Here is a 19240-nt window from a genome sequence, read left to right on the forward strand (position 1 = left end):
ATTCAATATTTATTCCTATATCAACATCACTGACAAAAACAGATTATCTGGTCATGAACACATTGCTGTTTGTGGGATCGTGCTGTGTGCATACTGGCTGCGCCATTTCCCACATTACAACAGTGACTCACTTTAAAAATACTTCATTGGCTGTAAAGCGTTTTGGGACATGAAAGGCGCCAACACACTGCAGAAAATTTTACCCGATCGCTGGCAAAATGCGAGCTGTTGTGAGAAATACGTGTGTTGGTTGCATTGCAGGCATGATAAACTTAATGACTGGCGCTGCCTGTTAAGTGATGTCGTAACAATGTACGTGTTGTGTGATTGCACAGGAGGAAGGATTGTGATGCAACTCAGTAAATGTGCAGAATTGGAGCACGCTTTTCTGCAGTTACAGTCGGTTCATTGTCAGGGTGGCCGAGTGGTTTAAGGTGCCAAACTCAAAGACTGTAACCCTTACCTTACCAAAGGTTGGTGTATTCTGGGACGTGGGTGCCAAGCCCACTTCTAGCGGCGTGGTTTCCAATCCCACTTCTGACATTTACTTTTTATCCACACAAATGCGGCCAGCGTGCAAAAAGCATGCACAACTGGCCCTCAATTTTCAAGTGGTGACATCAAACTCTTCGATGGTATTGCCATTTGCCAACAAACTGAAGGCACCGCTCACAGTCCAACTACTTTTCCACACCAAAATGGCCCCATTGTGAAACAGGTGCCCATGCTTGTGCTGACAGAATGCAAGTGTTACGCAGGGAAAATTCTGGCAGCGGTGGGATTTGAACCCACGCCTCCGAAGAGACTGGAACCTGGATCCAGCGCCTTAGACGGCTCGGCCACGCTACCACTGGAAGCAGCTTCTGTTCTGGAACGAGTGACCGTTGAGTGAAATGTGACTTTGCCATGCGGAAAATAATAATTAAGGCAATTAAAGTGGTAGACAGTAAACTCTCGAGAAACGATTTTGCAACATACCGGTCACAGGAACCTACGTATCCACAGGGCAACAACAGAAATTAGGTGCATGTTGGGACAAACCAGTTACAACATTCATTCAATATTTATTCCTATATCAACATCACTGACAAAAACAGATTATCTGGTCATGAACACATTGCTGTTTGTGGGATCGTGCTGTGTGCATACTGGCTGCGCCATTTCCCACATTACAACAGTGACTCACTTTAAAAATACTTCATTGGCTGTAAAGCGTTTTGGGACATGAAAGGCGCCAACACACTGCAGAAAATTTTACCCGATAGCTGGCAAAATGCGAGCTGTTGTGAGAAATACGTGTGTTGGTTGCATTGCAGGCATGATAAACTTAATGACTGGCGCTGCCTGTTAAGTGATGTCGTAACAATGTACGTGTTGTGTGATTGCACAGGAGGAAGGATTGTGATGCAACTCAGTAAATGTGCAGAATTGGAGTACGCTTTTCTGCAGTTACAGTCGGTTCATTATCAAAATAGCCGAGTGGTTTAAGGTGCCAAACTCAAAGACTGTAACCCTTACCTTACCAAAGGTTGGTGTATTCTGGGACGTGGGTGCCAAGCCCACTTCTAGCGGCGTGGTTTCCAATCCCACTTCTGACATTTACTTTTTATCCACACAAATGCGGCCAGCGTGCAAAAAGCATGCACAACTGGCTTTCAATTTTCAAGTGGTGACATCAAACTCTTCGATGGTATTGCCATTTGCCAACAAACTGAAGGCACCGCTCACAGTCCAACTACTTTTCCACACCAAAATGGCCCCATTGTGAAACAGGTGCCCATGCTTGTGCTGACAGAATGCAAGTGTTACGCAGGGAAAATTCTGGCAGCGGTGGGATTTGAACCCACGCCTCCGAAGAGACTGGATCCTGGATCCAGCGCCTTAGACCGCTCGGCCACGCTACCACTGGAAGCAGCTTCTGTTCTGGAACGAGTGACCGTTGAGTGAAATGTGACTTTGCCATGCGGAAAATAATAATGAAGGCAATTAAAGTGGTAGACAGTAAACTCTCGAGAAACGATTTTGCAACATACCGGTCACAGGAACCTACGTATCCACAGGGCAACAACAGAAATTAGGTGCATGTTGGGACAAACCAGTTACAACATTCATTCAATATTTATTCCTATATCAACATCACTGACAAAAACAGATTATCTGGTCATGAACACATTGCTGTTTGTGGGATCGTGCTGTGTGCATACTGGCTGCGCCATTTCCCACATTACAACAGTGACTCACTTTAAAAATACTTCATTGGCTGTAAAGCGTTTTGGGACATGAAAGGCGCCAACACACTGCAGAAAATTTTACCCGATCGCTGGCAAAATGCGAGCTGTTGTGAGAAATACGTGTGTTGGTTGCATTGCAGGCATGATAAACTTAATGACTGGCGCTGCCTGTTAAGTGATGTCGTAACAATGTACGTGTTGTGTGATTGCACAGGAGGAAGGATTGTGATGCAACTCAGTGAATGTGCAGAATTGGAGCACGCTTTTCTGCAGTTACAGTCGGTTCATTGTCAGGGTGGCCGAGTGGTTTAAGGTGCCAAACTCAAAGACTGTAACCCTTACCTTACCAAAGGTTGGTGTATTCTGGGACGTGGGTGCCAAGCCCACTTCTAGCGGCGTGGTTTCCAATCCCACTTCTGACATTTACTTTTTATCCACACAAATGCGGCCAGCGTGCAAAAAGCTTGCACAACTGGCTTTCAATTTTCAAGTGGTGACATCAAACTCTTCGATGGTATTGCCATTTGCCAACAAACTGAAGGCACCGCTCACAGTCCAACTACTTTTCCACACCAAAATGGCCCCATTGTGAAACAGGTGCCCATGCTTGTGCTGACAGAATGCAAGTGTTACGCAGGGAAAATTCTGGCAGCGGTGGGATTTGAACCCACGCCTCAGAAGAGACTGGAACCTGGATCCAGCGCCTTAGACCGCTCGGCCACGCTACCACTGGAAGCAGCTTCTGTTCTGGAACGAGTGACCGTTGAGTGAAATGTGACTTTGCCATGCGGAAAATAATAATTAAGGCAATTAAAGTGGTAGACAGTAAACTCTCGAGAAACGATTTTGCAACATACCGGTCACAGGAACCTACGTATCCACAGGGCAACAACAGAAATTAGGTGCATGTTGGGACAAACCAGTTACAACATTCATTCAATATTTATTCCTATATCAACATCACTGACAAAAACAGATTATCTGGTCATGAACACATTGCTGTTTGTGGGATCGTGCTGTGTGCATACTGGCTGCGCCATTTCCCACATTACAACAGTGACTCACTTTAAAAATACTTCATTGGCTGTAAAGCGTTTTGGGACATGAAAGGCGCCAACACACTGCAGAAAATTTTACCCGATCGCTGGCAAAATGCGAGCTGTTGTGAGAAATACGTGTGTTGGTTGCATTGCAGGCATGATAAACTTAATGACTGGCGCTGCATGTTAAGTGATGTCGTAACAATGTACGTGTTGTGTGATTGCACAGGAGGAAGGATTGTGATGCAACTCAGTAAATGTGCAGAATTGGAGCACGCTTTTCTGCAGTTACAGTCGGTTCATTGTCAGGGTGGCCGAGTGGTTTAAGGTGCCAAACTCAAAGACTGTAACCCTTACCTTACCAAAGGTTGGTGTATTCTGGGACGTGGGTGCCAAGCCCACTTCTAGCGGCGTGGTTTCCAATCCCACTTCTGACATTTACTTTTTATCCACACAAATGCGGCCAGCGTGCAAAAAGCTTGCACAACTGGCTTTCAATTTTCAAGTGGTGACATCAAACTCTTCGATGGTATTGCCATTTGCCAACAAACTGAAGGCACCGCTCACAGTCCAACTACTTTTCCACACCAAAATGGCCCCATTGTGAAACAGGTGCCCATGCTTGTGCTGACAGAATGCAAGTGTTACGCAGGGAAAATTCTGGCAGCGGTGGGATTTGAACCCACGCCTCCGAAGAGACTGGAACCTGGATCCAGCGCCTTAGACCGCTCGGCCACGCTACCACTGGAAGCAGCTTCTGTTCTGGAACGAGTGACCGTTGAGTGAAATGTGACTTTGCCATGCGGAAAATAATAATTAAGGCAATTAAAGTGGTAGACAGTAAACTCTCGAGAAACGATTTTGCAACATACCGGTCACAGGAACCTACGTATCCACAGGGCAACAACAGAAATTAGGTGCATGTTGGGACAAACCAGTTACAACATTCATTCAATATTTATTCCTATATCAACATCACTGACAAAAACAGATTATCTGGTCATGAACACATTGCTGTTTGTGGGATCGTGCTGTGTGCATACTGGCTGCGCCATTTCCCACATTACAACAGTGACTCACTTTAAAAATACTTCATTGGCTGTAAAGCGTTTTGGGACATGAAAGGCGCCAACACACTGCAGAAAATTTTACCCGATCGCTGGCAAAATGCGAGCTGTTGTGAGAAATACGTGTGTTGGTTGCATTGCAGGCATGATAAACTTAATGACTGGCGCTGCCTGTTAAGTGATGTCGTAACAATGTACGTGTTGTGTGATTGCACAGGAGGAAGGATTGTGATGCAACTCAGTAAATGTGCAGAATTGGAGCACGCTTTTCTGCAGTTACAGTCGGTTCATTGTCAGGGTGGCCGAGTGGTTTAAGGTGCCAAACTCAAAGACTGTAACCCTTACCTTACCAAAGGTTGGTGTATTCTGGGACGTGGTGCCAAGCCCACTTCTAGCGGCGTGGTTTCCAATCCCACTTCTGACATTTACTTTTTATCCACACAAATGCGGCCAGCGTGCAAAAAGCATGCACAATTGGCCCTCAATTTTCAAGTGGTGACATCAAACTCTTCGATGGTATTGCCATTTGCCAACAAACTGAAGGCACCGCTCACAGTCCAACTACTTTTCCACACCAAAATGGCCCCATTTTGAAACAGGTGCCCATGCTTGTGCTGACAGAATGCAAGTGTTACGCAGGGAAAATTCTGGCAGCGGTGGGATTTGAACCCACGCCTCCGAAGAGACTGGAACATGGATCCAGCGCCTTAGACCGCTCGGCCACGCTACCACTGGAAGCAGCTTCTGTTCTGGAACGAGTGACCGTTGAGTGTAATGTGACTTTGTTATGCGGAAAATAATAATTAAGGCAATTAAAGTGGTAGACAGTAAACTCTCGAGAAACGATTTTGCAACATACCGGTCACAGGCACCTACGTATCCACAGGGCAACAACAGAAATTAGGTGCATGTTGGGACAAACCAGTTACAACATTCATTCAATATTTATTCCTATATCAACATCACTGACAAAAACAGATTATCTGGTCATGAACACATTGCTGTTTGTGGGATCGTGCTGTGTGCATCCTGGCTGCGCCATTTCCCACATTACAACAGTGATTCACTTTAAAAATACTTCATTGGCTGTAAAGCGTTTTGGGACATGAAAGGCGCCAACACACTGCAGAAAATTTTACCCGATAGCTGGCAAAATGCGAGCTGTTGTGAGAAATACGTGTGTTGGTTGCATTGCAGGCATGATAAACTTAATGACTGGCGCTGCCTGTTAAGTGATGTCGTAACAATGTACGTGTTGTGTGATTGCACAGGAGGAAGGATTGTGATGCAACTCAGTAAATGTGCAGAATTGGAGCACGCTTTTCTGCAGTTACAGTCGGTTCATTGTCAGGGTGGCCGAGTGGTTTAAGGTGCCAAACTCAAAGACTGTAACCCTTACCTTACCAAAGGTTGGTGTATTCTGGGACGTGGGTGCCAAGCCCACTTCTAGCGGCGTGGTTTCCAATCCCACTTCTGACATTTACTTTTTATCCACACAAATGCGGCCAGCGTGCAAAAAGCATGCACAACTGGCCCTCAATTTTCAAGTGGTGACATCAAACTCTTCGATGGTATTGCCATTTGCCAACAAACTGAAGGCACCGCTCACAGTCCAACTACTTTTCCACACCAAAATGGCCCCATTGTGAAACAGGTGCCCATGCTTGTGCTGACAGAATGCAAGTGTTACGCAGGGAAAATTCTGGCAGCGGTGGGATTTGAACCCACGCCTCCGAAGAGACTGGAACCTGGATCCAGCGCCTTAGACCGCTCGGCCACGCTACCACTGGAAGCAGCTTCTGTTCTGGAACGAGTGACCGTTGAGTGAAATGTGACTTTGCCATGCGGAAAATAATAATGAAGGCAATTAAAGTGGTAGACAGTAAACTCTCGAGAAACGATTTTGCAACATACCGGTCACAGGAACCTACGTATCCACAGGGCAACAACAGAAATTAGGTGCATGTTGGGACAAACCAGTTACAACATTCATTCAATATTTATTCCTATATCAACATCACTGACAAAAACAGATTATCTGGTCATGAACACATTGCTGTTTGTGGGATCGTGCTGTGTGCATACTGGCTGCGCCATTTCCCACATTACAACAGTGACTCACTTTAAAAATACTTCATTGGCTGTAAAGCGTTTTGGGACATGAAAGGCGCCAACACACTGCAGAAAATTTTACCCGATCGCTGGCAAAATGCGAGCTGTTGTGAGAAATACGTGTGTTGGTTGCATTGCAGGCATGATAAACTTAATGACTGGCGCTGCCTGTTAAGTGATGTCGTAACAATGTACGTGTTGTGTGATTGCACAGAAGGAAGGATTGTGATGCAACTCAGTAAATGTGCAGAATTGGAGCACGCTTTTCTGCAGTTACAGTCGGTTCATTGTCAGGGTGGCCGAGTGGTTTAAGGTGCCAAACTCAAAGACTGTAACCCTTACCTTACCAAAGGTTGGTGTATTCTGGGACGTGGGTGCCAAGCCCACTTCTAGCGGCGTGGTTTCCAATCCCACTTCTGACATTTACTTTTTATCCACACAAATGCGGCCAGCGTGCAAAAAGCATGCTCAACTGGCCTTCAATTTTCAAGTGGTGACATCAAACTCTTCGATGGTATTGCCATTTGCCAACAAACGAAAGGCACCGCTCACAGTCCAACTACTTTTCCACACCAAAATGGCCCCATTGTGAAACAGGTGCCCATGCTTGTGCTGACAGAATGCAAGTGTTACGCAGGGAAAATTCTGGCAGCGGTGGGATTTGAACCCACGCCTCCGAAGAGACTGGAACATGGATCCAGCGCCTTAGACCGCTCGGCCACGCTACCACTGGAAGCAGCTTCTGTTCTGGAACGAGTGACCGTTGAGTGTAATGTGACTTTGTTATGCGGAAAATAATAATTAAGGCAATTAAAGTGGTAGACAGTAAACTCTCGAGAAACGATTTTGCAACATACCGGTCACAGGCACCTACGTATCCACAGGGCAACAACAGAAATTAGGTGCATGTTGGGACAAACCAGTTACAACATTCATTCAATATTTATTCCTATATCAACATCACTGACAAAAACAGATTATCTGGTCATGAACACATTGCTGTTTGTGGGATCGTGCTGTGTGCATCCTGGCTGCGCCATTTCCCACATTACAACAGTGATTCACTTTAAAAATACTTCATTGGCTGTAAAGCGTTTTGGGACATGAAAGGCGCCAACACACTGCAGAAAATTTTACCCGATAGCTGGCAAAATGCGAGCTGTTGTGAGAAATACGTGTGTTGGTTGCATTGCAGGCATGATAAACTTAATGACTGGCGCTGCCTGTTAAGTGATGTCGTAACAATGTACGTGTTGTGTGATTGCACAGGAGGAAGGATTGTGATGCAACTCAGTAAATGTGCAGAATTGGAGCACGCTTTTCTGCAGTTACAGTCGGTTCATTGTCAGGGTGGCCGAGTGGTTTAAGGTGCCAAACTCAAAGACTGTAACCCTTACCTTACCAAAGGTTGGTGTATTCTGGGACGTGGGTGCCAAGCCCACTTCTAGCGGCGTGGTTTCCAATCCCACTTCTGACATTTACTTTTTATCCACACAAATGCGGCCAGCGTGCAAAAAGCATGCACAACTGGCCCTCAATTTTCAAGTGGTGACATCAAACTCTTCGATGGTATTGCCATTTGCCAACAAACTGAAGGCACCGCTCACAGTCCAACTACTTTTCCACACCAAAATGGCCCCATTGTGAAACAGGTGCCCATGCTTGTGCTGACAGAATGCAAGTGTTACGCAGGGAAAATTCTGGCAGCGGTGGGATTTGAACCCACGCCTCCGAAGAGACTGGAACCTGGATCCAGCGCCTTAGACCGCTCGGCCACGCTACCACTGGAAGCAGCTTCTGTTCTGGAACGAGTGACCGTTGAGTGAAATGTGACTTTGCCATGCGGAAAATAATAATGAAGGCAATTAAAGTGGTAGACAGTAAACTCTCGAGAAACGATTTTGCAACATACCGGTCACAGGAACCTACGTATCCACAGGGCAACAACAGAAATTAGGTGCATGTTGGGACAAACCAGTTACAACATTCATTCAATATTTATTCCTATATCAACATCACTGACAAAAACAGATTATCTGGTCATGAACACATTGCTGTTTGTGGGATCGTGCTGTGTGCATCCTGGCTGCGCCATTTCCCACATTACAACAGTGATTCACTTTAAAAATACTTCATTGGCTGTAAAGCGTTTTGGGACATGAAAGGCGCCAACACACTGCAGAAAATTTTACCCGATAGCTGGCAAAATGCGAGCTGTTGTGAGAAATACGTGTGTTGGTTGCATTGCAGGCATGATAAACTTAATGACTGGCGCTGCCTGTTAAGTGATGTCGTAACAATGTACGTGTTGTGTGATTGCACAGGAGGAAGGATTGTGATGCAACTCAGTAAATGTGCAGAATTGGAGCACGCTTTTCTGCAGTTACAGTCGGTTCATTGTCAGGGTGGCCGAGTGGTTTAAGGTGCCAAACTCAAAGACTGTAACCCTTACCTTACCAAAGGTTGGTGTATTCTGGGACGTGGGTGCCAAGCCCACTTCTAGCGGCGTGGTTTCCAATCCCACTTCTGACATTTACTTTTTATCCACACAAATGCGGCCAGCGTGCAAAAAGCATGCACAACTGGCCCTCAATTTTCAAGTGGTGACATCAAACTCTTCGATGGTATTGCCATTTGCCAACAAACTGAAGGCACCGCTCACAGTCCAACTACTTTTCCACACCAAAATGGCCCCATTGTGAAACAGGTGCCCATGCTTGTGCTGACAGAATGCAAGTGTTACGCAGGGAAAATTCTGGCAGCTGTGGGATTTGAACCCACGCCTCCGAAGAGACTGGAACCTGGATCCAGCGCCTTAGACCGCTCGGCCACGCTACCACTGGAAGCAGCTTCTGTTCTGGAACGAGTGACCGTTGAGTGAAATGTGACTTTGCCATGCGGAAAATAATAATGAAGGCAATTAAAGTGGTAGACAGTAAACTCTCGAGAAACGATTTTGCAACATACCGGTCACAGGAACCTACGTATCCACAGGGCAACAACAGAAATTAGGTGCATGTTGGGACAAACCAGTTACAACATTCATTCAATATTTATTCCTATATCAACATCACTGACAAAAACAGATTATCTGGTCATGAACACATTGCTGTTTGTGGGATCGTGCTGTGTGCATACTGGCTGCGCCATTTCCCACATTACAACAGTGACTCACTTTAAAAATACTTCATTGGCTGTAAAGCGTTTTGGGACATGAAAGGCGCCAACACACTGCAGAAAATTTTACCCGATCGCTGGCAAAATGCGAGCTGTTGTGAGAAATACGTGTGTTGGTTGCATTGCAGGCATGATAAACTTAATGACTGGCGCTGCCTGTTAAGTGATGTCGTAACAATGTACGTGTTGTGTGATTGCACAGAAGGAAGGATTGTGATGCAACTCAGTAAATGTGCAGAATTGGAGCACGCTTTTCTGCAGTTACAGTCGGTTCATTGTCAGGGTGGCCGAGTGGTTTAAGGTGCCAAACTCAAAGACTGTAACCCTTACCTTACCAAAGGTTGGTGTATTCTGGGACGTGGGTGCCAAGCCCACTTCTAGCGGCGTGGTTTCCAATCCCACTTCTGACATTTACTTTTTATCCACACAAATGCGGCCAGCGTGCAAAAAGCATGCACAACTGGCCTTCAATTTTCAAGTGGTGACATCAAACTCTTCGATGGTATTGCCATTTGCCAACAAACTGAAGGCACCGCTCACAGTCCAACTACTTTTCCACACCAAAATGGCCCCATTGTGAAACAGGTGCCCATGCTTGTGCTGACAGAATGCAAGTGTTACGCAGGGAAAATTCTGGCAGCGGTGGGATTTGAACCCACGCCTCCGAAGAGACTGGAACCTGGATCCAGCGCCTTAGACCGCTCGGCCACGCTACCACTGGAAGCAGCTTCTGTTCTGGAACGAGTGACCGTTGAGTGTAATGTGACTTTGTTATGCGGAAAATAATAATTAAGGCAATTAAAGTGGTAGACAGTAAACTCTCGAGAAACGATTTTGCAACATACCGGTCACAGGCACCTACGTATCCACAGGGCAACAACAGAAATTAGGTGCATGTTGGGACAAACCAGTTACAACATTCATTCAATATTTATTCCTATATCAACATCACTGACAAAAACAGATTATCTGGTCATGAACACATTGCTGTTTGTGGGATCGTGCTGTGTGCATCCTGGCTGCGCCATTTCCCACATTACAACAGTGACTCACTTTAAAAATACTTCATTGGCTGTAAAGCGTTTTGGGACATGAAAGGCGCCAACACACTGCAGAAAATTTTACCCGATAGCTGGCAAAATGCGAGCTGTTGTGAGAAATACGTGTGTTGGTTGCATTGCAGGCATGATAAACTTAATGACTGGCGCTGCCTGTTAAGTGATGTCGTAACAATGTACGTGTTGTGTGATTGCACAGGAGGAAGGATTGTGATGCAACTCAGTAAATGTGCAGAATTGGAGCACGCTTTTCTGCAGTTACAGTCGGTTCATTGTCAGGGTGGCCGAGTGGTTTAAGGTGCCAAACTCAAAGACTGTAACCCTTACCTTACCAAAGGTTGGTGTATTCTGGGACGTGGGTGCCAAGCCCACTTCTAGCGGCGTGGTTTCCAATCCCACTTCTGACATTTACTTTTTATCCACACAAATGCGGCCAGCGTGCAAAAAGCATGCACAACTGGCCCTCAATTTTCAAGTGGTGACATCAAACTCTTCGATGGTATTGCCATTTGCCAACAAACTGAAGGCACCGCTCACAGTCCAACTACTTTTCCACACCAAAATGGCCCCATTGTGAAACAGGTGCCCATGCTTGTGCTGACAGAATGCAAGTGTTACGCAGGGAAAATTCTGGCAGCGGTGGGATTTGAACCCACGCCTCCGAAGAGACTGGAACCTGGATCCAGCGCCTTAGACCGCTCGGCCACGCTACCACTGGAAGCAGCTTCTGTTCTGGAACGAGTGACCGTTGAGTGAAATGTGACTTTGCCATGCGGAAAATAATAATGAAGGCAATTAAAGTGGTAGACAGTAAACTCTCGAGAAACGATTTTGCAACATACCGGTCACAGGAACCTACGTATCCACAGGGCAACAACAGAAATTAGGTGCATGTTGGGACAAACCAGTTACAACATTCATTCAATATTTATTCCTATATCAACATCACTGACAAAAACAGATTATCTGGTCATGAACACATTGCTGTTTGTGGGATCGTGCTGTGTGCATACTGGCTGCGCCATTTCCCACATTACAACAGTGACTCACTTTAAAAATACTTCATTGGCTGTAAAGCGTTTTGGGACATGAAAGGCGCCAACACACTGCAGAAAATTTTACCCGATCGCTGGCAAAATGCGAGCTGTTGTGAGAAATACGTGTGTTGGTTGCATTGCAGGCATGATAAACTTAATGACTGGCGCTGCCTGTTAAGTGATGTCGTAACAATGTACGTGTTGTGTGATTGCACAGAAGGAAGGATTGTGATGCAACTCAGTAAATGTGCAGAATTGGAGCACGCTTTTCTGCAGTTACAGTCGGTTCATTGTCAGGGTGGCCGAGTGGTTTAAGGTGCCAAACTCAAAGACTGTAACCCTTACCTTACCAAAGGTTGGTGTATTCTGGGACGTGGGTGCCAAGCCCACTTCTAGCGGCGTGGTTTCCAATCCCACTTCTGACATTTACTTTTTATCCACACAAATGCGGCCAGCGTGCAAAAAGCATGCACAACTGGCCTTCAATTTTCAAGTGGTGACATCAAACTCTTCGATGGTATTGCCATTTGCCAACAAACTGAAGGCACCGCTCACAGTCCAACTACTTTTCCACACCAAAATGGCCCCATTGTGAAACAGGTGCCCATGCTTGTGCTGACAGAATGCAAGTGTTACGCAGGGAAAATTCTGGCAGCGGTGGGATTTGAACCCACGCCTCCGAAGAGACTGGAACCTGGATCCAGCGCCTTAGACCGCTCGGCCACGCTACCACTGGAAGCAGCTTCTGTTCTGGAACGAGTGACCGTTGAGTGAAATGTGACTTTGCCATGCGGAAAATAATAATGAAGGCAATTAAAGTGGTAGACAGTAAACTCTCGAGAAACGATTTTGCAACATACCGGTCACAGGAACCTACGTATCCACAGGGCAACAACAGAAATTAGGTGCATGTTGGGACAAACCAGTTACAACATTCATTCAATATTTATTCCTATATCAACATCACTGACAAAAACAGATTATCTGGTCATGAACACATTGCTGTTTGTGGGATCGTGCTGTGTGCATACTGGCTGCGCCATTTCCCACATTACAACAGTGACTCACTTTAAAAATACTTCATTGGCTGTAAAGCGTTTTGGGACATGAAAGGCGCCAACACACTGCAGAAAATTTTACCCGATCGCTGGCAAAATGCGAGCTGTTGTGAGAAATACGTGTGTTGGTTGCATTGCAGGCATGATAAACTTAATGACTGGCGCTGCCTGTTAAGTGATGTCGTAACAATGTACGTGTTGTGTGATTGCACAGAAGGAAGGATTGTGATGCAACTCAGTAAATGTGCAGAATTGGAGCACGCTTTTCTGCAGTTACAGTCGGTTCATTGTCAGGGTGGCCGAGTGGTTTAAGGTGCCAAACTCAAAGACTGTAACCCTTACCTTACCAAAGGTTGGTGTATTCTGGGACGTGGGTGCCAAGCCCACTTCTAGCGGCGTGGTTTCCAATCCCACTTCTGACATTTACTTTTTATCCACACAAATGCGGCCAGCGTGCAAAAAGCATGCACAACTGGCCTTCAATTTTCAAGTGGTGACATCAAACTCTTCGATGGTATTGCCATTTGCCAACAAACTGAAGGCACCGCTCACAGTCCAACTACTTTTCCACACCAAAATGGCCCCATTGTGAAACAGGTGCCCATGCTTGTGCTGACAGAATGCAAGTGTTACGCAGGGAAAATTCTGGCAGCGGTGGGATTTGAACCCACGCCTCCGAAGAGACTGGAACCTGGATCCAGCGCCTTAGACCGCTCGGCCACGCTACCACTGGAAGCAGCTTCTGTTCTGGAACGAGTGACCGTTGAGTGAAATGTGACTTTGCCATGCGGAAAATAATAATGAAGGCAATTAAAGTGGTAGACAGTAAACTCTCGAGAAACGATTTTGCAACATACCGGTCACAGGAACCTACGTATCCACAGGGCAACAACAGAAATTAGGTGCATGTTGGGACAAACCAGTTACAACATTCATTCAATATTTATTCCTATATCAACATCACTGACAAAAACAGATTATCTGGTCATGAACACATTGCTGTTTGTGGGATCGTGCTGTGTGCATACTGGCTGCGCCATTTCCCACATTACAACAGTGACTCACTTTAAAAATACTTCATTGGCTGTAAAGCGTTTTGGGACATGAAAGGCGCCAACACACTGCAGAAAATTTTACCCGATCGCTGGCAAAATGCGAGCTGTTGTGAGAAATACGTGTGTTGGTTGCATTGCAGGCATGATAAACTTAATGACTGGCGCTGCCTGTTAAGTGATGTCGTAACAATGTACGTGTTGTGTGATTGCACAGGAGGAAGGATTGTGATGCAACTCAGTAAATGTGCAGAATTGGAGCACGCTTTTCTGCAGTTACAGTCGGTTCATTGTCAGGGTGGCCGAGTGGTTTAAGGTGCCAAACTCAAAGACTGTAACCCTTACCTTACCAAAGGTTGGTGTATTCTGGGACGTGGGTGCCAAGCCCACTTCTAGCGGCGTGGTTTCCAATCCCACTTCTGACATTTACTTTTTATCCACACAAATGCGGCCAGCGTGCAAAAAGCATGCTCAACTGGCCTTCAATTTTCAAGTGGTGACATCAAACTCTTCGATGGTATTGCCATTTGCCAACAAACGAAAGGCACCGCTCACAGTCCAACTACTTTTCCACACCAAAATGGCCCCATTGTGAAACAGGTGCCCATGCTTGTGCTGACAGAATGCAAGTGTTACGCAGGGAAAATTCTGGCAGCGGTGGGATTTGAACCCACGCCTCCGAAGAGACTGGAACCTGGATCCAGCGCCTTAGACCGCTCGGCCACGCTACCACTGGAAGCAGCTTCTGTTCTGGAACGAGTGACCGTTGAGTGTAATGTGACTTTGTTATGCGGAAAATAATAATTAAGGCAATTAAAGTGGTAGACAGTAAACTCTCGAGAAACGATTTTGCAACATACCGGTCACAGGCACCTACGTATCCACAGGGCAACAACAGAAATTAGGTGCATGTTGGGACAAACCAGTTACAACATTCATTCAATATTTATTCCTATATCAACATCACTGACAAAAACAGATTATCTGGTCATGAACACATTGCTGTTTGTGGGATCGTGCTGTGTGCATCCTGGCTGCGCCATTTCCCACATTACAACAGTGACTCACTTTAAAAATACTTCATTGGCTGTAAAGCGTTTTGGGACATGAAAGGCGCCAACACACTGCAGAAAATTTTACCCGATAGCTGGCAAAATGCGAGCTGTTGTGAGAAATACGTGTGTTGGTTGCATTGCAGGCATGATAAACTTAATGACTGGCGCTGCCTGTTAAGTGATGTCGTAACAATGTACGTGTTGTGTGATTGCACAGGAGGAAGGATTGTGATGCAACTCAGTAAATGTGCAGAATTGGAGCACGCTTTTCTGCAGTTGCAGTCGGTTCATTGTCAGGGTGGCCGAGTGGTTTAAGGTGCCAAACTCAAAGACTGTAACCCTTACCTTACCAAATGTTGGTGTATTCTGGGACGTGGGTGCCAAGCCCACTTCTAGCGGCGTGGTTTCCAATCCCACTTCTGACATTTACTTTTTATCCACACAAATGCGGCCAGCGTGCAAAAAGCATGCACAACTGGCCTTCAATTTTCAAGTGGTGACATCAAACTCTTCGATGGTATTGCCATTTGCCAACAAACTGAAGGCACCGCTCACAGTCCAACTACTTTTCCACACCAAAATGGCCCCATTGTGAAACAGGTGCCCATGCTTGTGCTGACAGAATGCAAGTGTTACGCAGGGAAAATTCTGGCAGCGGTGGGATTTGAACCCACGCCTCCGAAGAGACTGGAACCTGGATCCAGCGCCTTAGACCGCTCGGCCACGCTACCACTGGACGCAGCTTCTGTTCTGGAACGAGTGACCGTTGAGTGAAATGTGACTTTGCCATGCGGAAAATAATAATTAAGTGGTAGACAGTGAACTCTCGAGAAACGATTTTGCAACATACCGGTCACAGGAACCTACGTATCCACAGGGCAACAACAGAAATTAGGTGCATGTTGGGACAAACCAGTTACAACATTCATTCAATATTTATTCCTATATCAACATCACTGACAAAAACAGATTATCTGGTCATGAACACATTGCTGTTTGTGGGATCGTGCTGTGTGCATCCTGGCTGCGCCATTTCCCACATTACAACAGTGACTCACTTTAAAAATACTTCATTGGCTGTAAAGCGTTTTGGGACATGAAAGGCGCCAACACACTGCAGAAAATTTTACCCGATAGCTGGCAAAATGCGAGCTGTTGTGAGAAATACGTGTGTTGGTTGCATTGCAGGCATGATAAACTTAATGACTGGCGCTGCCTGTTAAGTGATGTCGTAACAATGTACGTGTTGTGTGATTGCACAGGAGGAAGGATTGTGATGCAACTCAGTAAATGTGCAGAATTGGAGCACGCTTTTCTGCAGTTACAGTCGGTTCATTGTCAGGGTGGCCGAGTGGTTTAAGGTGCCAAACTCAAAGACTGTAACCCTTACCTTACCAAAGGTTGGTGTATTCTGGGACGTGGGTGCCAAGCCCACTTCTAGCGGCGTGGTTTCCAATCCCACTTCTGACATTTACTTTTTATCCACACAAATGCGGCCAGCGTGCAAAAAGCATGCACAACTGGCCTTCAATTTTCAAGTGGTGACATCAAACTCTTCGATGGTATTGCCATTTGCCAACAAACTGAAGGCACCGCTCACAGTCCAACTACTTTTCCACACCAAAATGGCCCCATTGTGAAACAGGTGCCCATGCTTGTGCTGACAGAATGCAAGTGTTACGCAGGGAAAATTCTGGCAGCGGTGGGATTTGAACCCACGCCTCCGAAGAAACTGGAACCTGGATCCAGCGCCTTAGACCGCTCGGCCACGCTACCACTGGACGCAGCTTCTGTTCTGGAACGAGTGACCGTTGAGTGAAATGTGACTTTGCCATGCGGAAAATAATAATTAAGTGGTCGACAGTGAACTCTCGAGAAACGATTTTGCAACATACCGGTCACAGGAACCTACGTATCCACAGGGCAACAACAGAAATTAGGTGCATGTTGGGACAAACCAGTTACAACATTCATTCAATATTTATTCCTATATCAACATCACTGACAAAAACAGATTATCTGGTCATGAACACATTGCTGTTTGTGGGATCGTGCTGTGTGCATACTGGCTGCGCCATTTCCCACATTACAACAGTGACTCACTTTAAAAATACTTCATTGGCTGTAAAGCGTTTTGGGACATGAAAGGCGCCAACACACTGCAGAAAATTTTACCCGATAGCTGGCAAAATGCGAGCTGTTGTGAGAAATACGTGTGTTGGTTGCATTGCAGGCATGATAAACTTAATGACTGGCGCTGCCTGTTAAGTGATGTCGTAACAATGTACGTGTTGTGTGATTGCACAGGAGGAAGGATTGTGATGCAACTCAGTAAATGTGCAGAATTGGAGTACGCTTTTCTGCAGTTGCAGTCGGTTCATTGTCAGGGTGGCCGAGTGGTTTAAGGTGCCAAACTCAAAGACTGTAACCCTTACCTTACCAAAGGTTGGTGTATTCTGGGACGTGGGTGCCAAGCCCACTTCTAGCGGCGTGGTTTCCAATCCCACTTCTGACATTTACTTTTTATCCACACAAATGCGGCCAGCGTGCAAAAAGCATGCACAACTGGCCTTCAATTTTCAAGTGGTGACATCAAACTCTTCGATGGTATTGCCATTTGCCAACAAACTGAAGGCACCGCTCACAGTCCAACTACTTTTCCACACCAAAATGGCCCCATTGTGAAACAGGTGCCCATGCTTGTGCTGACAGAATGCAAGTGTTACGCAGGGAAAATTCTGGCAGCGGTGGGATTTGAACCCACGCCTCCGAAGAGACTGGAACCTGGATCCAGCGCCTTAGACCGCTCGGCCACGCTACCACTGGACGCAGCTTCTGTTCTGGAACGAGTGACCGTTGAGTGAAATGTGACTTTGCCATGCGGAAAATAATAATTGAGGCAATTAAAGTGGTAGACAGTGAACTCTCGAGAAACGATTTTGCAACATACCGGTCACAGGAACCTACGTATCCACAGGGCAACAACAGAAATTAGGTGCATGTTGGGACAAACCAGTTACAACATTCATTCAATATTTATTCCTATATCAACATCACTGACAAAAACAGATTATCTGGTCATGAACACATTGCTGTTTGTGGGATCGTGCTGTGTGCATACTGGCTGCGCCATTTCCCACATTACAACAGTGACTCACTTTAAAAATACTTCATTGGCTGTAAAGCGTTTTGGGACATGAAAGGCGCCAACACACTGCAGAAAATTTTACCCGATAGCTGGCAAAATGCGAGCTGTTGTGAGAAATACGTGTGTTGGTTGCATTGCAGGCATGATAAACTTAATGACTGGCGCTGCCTGTTAAGTGATGTCGTAACAATGTACGTGTTGTGTGATTGCACAGGAGGAAGGATTGTGATGCAACTCAGTAAATGTGCAGAATTGGAGTACGCTTTTCTGCAGTTACAGTCGGTTCATTATCAAAATAGCCGAGTGGTTTAAGGTGCCAAACTCAAAGACTGTAACCCTTACCTTACCAAAGGTTGGTGTATTCTGGGACGTGGGTGCCAAGCCCACTTCTAGCGGCGTGGTTTCCAATCCCACTTCTGACATTTACTTTTTATCCACACAAATGCGGCCAGCGTGCAAAAAGCATGCTCAACTGGCCTTCAATTTTCAAGTGGTGACATCAAACTCTTCGATGGTATTGCCATTTGCCAACAAACGAAAGGCACCGCTCACAGTCCAACTACTTTTCCACACCAAAATGGCCCCATTGTGAAACAGGTGCCCATGCTTGTGCTGACAGAATGCAAGTGTTACGCAGGGAAAATTCTGGCAGCGGTGGGATTTGAACCCACGCCTCCGAAGAGACTGGAACCTGGATCCAGCGCCTTAGACCGCTCGGCCACGCTACCACTGGAAGCAGCTTCTGTTCTGGAACGAGTGACCGTTGAGTGTAATGTGACTTTGTTATGCGGAAAATAATAATTAAGGCAATTAAAGTGGTAGACAGTAAACTCTCGAGAAACGATTTTGCAACATACCGGTCACAGGCACCTACGTATCCACAGGGCAACAACAGAAATTAGGTGCATGTTGGGACAAACCAGTTACAACATTCATTCAATATTTATTCCTATATCAACATCACTGACAAAAACAGATTATCTGGTCATGAACACATTGCTGTTTGTGGGATCGTGCTGTGTGCATCCTGGCTGCGCCATTTCCCACATTACAACAGTGACTCACTTTAAAAATACTTCATTGGCTGTAAAGCGTTTTGGGACATGAAAGGCGCCAACACACTGCAGAAAATTTTACCCGATAGCTGGCAAAATGCGAGCTGTTGTGAGAAATACGTGTGTTGGTTGCATTGCAGGCATGATAAA

General features: G+C 45.9%; 16 non-coding genes across 16 annotated transcripts; all 16 read right to left on the reverse strand.

Moving 5' to 3' along the window:
• Nucleotides 1-1822: 1822 nt before the first annotated feature.
• trnal-cag (transfer RNA leucine (anticodon CAG)) lies at nt 1823-1904 on the reverse strand. The gene has a single exon. It is a non-coding gene; the product is annotated as a tRNA-Leu (tRNA).
• Nucleotides 1905-2877: 973 nt separating this feature from the next.
• Nucleotides 2878-2959, reverse strand: trnal-cag (transfer RNA leucine (anticodon CAG)). Its single transcript has one exon. It is a non-coding gene; the product is annotated as a tRNA-Leu (tRNA).
• A 973-nt stretch (nt 2960-3932) lies between these two features.
• On the reverse strand, nt 3933-4014 carry trnal-cag (transfer RNA leucine (anticodon CAG)). The gene has a single exon. It is a non-coding gene; the product is annotated as a tRNA-Leu (tRNA).
• Nucleotides 4015-4986: 972 nt separating this feature from the next.
• On the reverse strand, nt 4987-5068 carry trnam-cau (transfer RNA methionine (anticodon CAU)). Its single transcript has one exon. It is a non-coding gene; the product is annotated as a tRNA-Met (tRNA).
• A 973-nt stretch (nt 5069-6041) lies between these two features.
• On the reverse strand, nt 6042-6123 carry trnal-cag (transfer RNA leucine (anticodon CAG)). The gene has a single exon. It is a non-coding gene; the product is annotated as a tRNA-Leu (tRNA).
• A 973-nt stretch (nt 6124-7096) lies between these two features.
• Nucleotides 7097-7178, reverse strand: trnam-cau (transfer RNA methionine (anticodon CAU)). Its single transcript has one exon. It is a non-coding gene; the product is annotated as a tRNA-Met (tRNA).
• A 973-nt stretch (nt 7179-8151) lies between these two features.
• On the reverse strand, nt 8152-8233 carry trnal-cag (transfer RNA leucine (anticodon CAG)). The gene has a single exon. It is a non-coding gene; the product is annotated as a tRNA-Leu (tRNA).
• A 2028-nt stretch (nt 8234-10261) lies between these two features.
• Nucleotides 10262-10343, reverse strand: trnal-cag (transfer RNA leucine (anticodon CAG)). Its single transcript has one exon. It is a non-coding gene; the product is annotated as a tRNA-Leu (tRNA).
• Nucleotides 10344-11316: 973 nt separating this feature from the next.
• On the reverse strand, nt 11317-11398 carry trnal-cag (transfer RNA leucine (anticodon CAG)). Its single transcript has one exon. It is a non-coding gene; the product is annotated as a tRNA-Leu (tRNA).
• A 973-nt stretch (nt 11399-12371) lies between these two features.
• Nucleotides 12372-12453, reverse strand: trnal-cag (transfer RNA leucine (anticodon CAG)). Its single transcript has one exon. It is a non-coding gene; the product is annotated as a tRNA-Leu (tRNA).
• A 973-nt stretch (nt 12454-13426) lies between these two features.
• On the reverse strand, nt 13427-13508 carry trnal-cag (transfer RNA leucine (anticodon CAG)). The gene has a single exon. It is a non-coding gene; the product is annotated as a tRNA-Leu (tRNA).
• A 973-nt stretch (nt 13509-14481) lies between these two features.
• Nucleotides 14482-14563, reverse strand: trnal-cag (transfer RNA leucine (anticodon CAG)). The gene has a single exon. It is a non-coding gene; the product is annotated as a tRNA-Leu (tRNA).
• A 973-nt stretch (nt 14564-15536) lies between these two features.
• Nucleotides 15537-15618, reverse strand: trnal-cag (transfer RNA leucine (anticodon CAG)). The gene has a single exon. It is a non-coding gene; the product is annotated as a tRNA-Leu (tRNA).
• A 963-nt stretch (nt 15619-16581) lies between these two features.
• trnal-cag (transfer RNA leucine (anticodon CAG)) lies at nt 16582-16663 on the reverse strand. The gene has a single exon. It is a non-coding gene; the product is annotated as a tRNA-Leu (tRNA).
• Nucleotides 16664-17626: 963 nt separating this feature from the next.
• trnal-cag (transfer RNA leucine (anticodon CAG)) lies at nt 17627-17708 on the reverse strand. The gene has a single exon. It is a non-coding gene; the product is annotated as a tRNA-Leu (tRNA).
• A 973-nt stretch (nt 17709-18681) lies between these two features.
• On the reverse strand, nt 18682-18763 carry trnal-cag (transfer RNA leucine (anticodon CAG)). Its single transcript has one exon. It is a non-coding gene; the product is annotated as a tRNA-Leu (tRNA).
• Between the last annotated feature and the right edge of the window lie 477 nt (nt 18764-19240).

Source organism: Pristiophorus japonicus, chromosome 8 (genome assembly GCF_044704955.1).
Source record: "Pristiophorus japonicus isolate sPriJap1 chromosome 8, sPriJap1.hap1, whole genome shotgun sequence".
Lineage (NCBI taxonomy): Eukaryota > Metazoa > Chordata > Chondrichthyes > Pristiophoridae > Pristiophorus > Pristiophorus japonicus.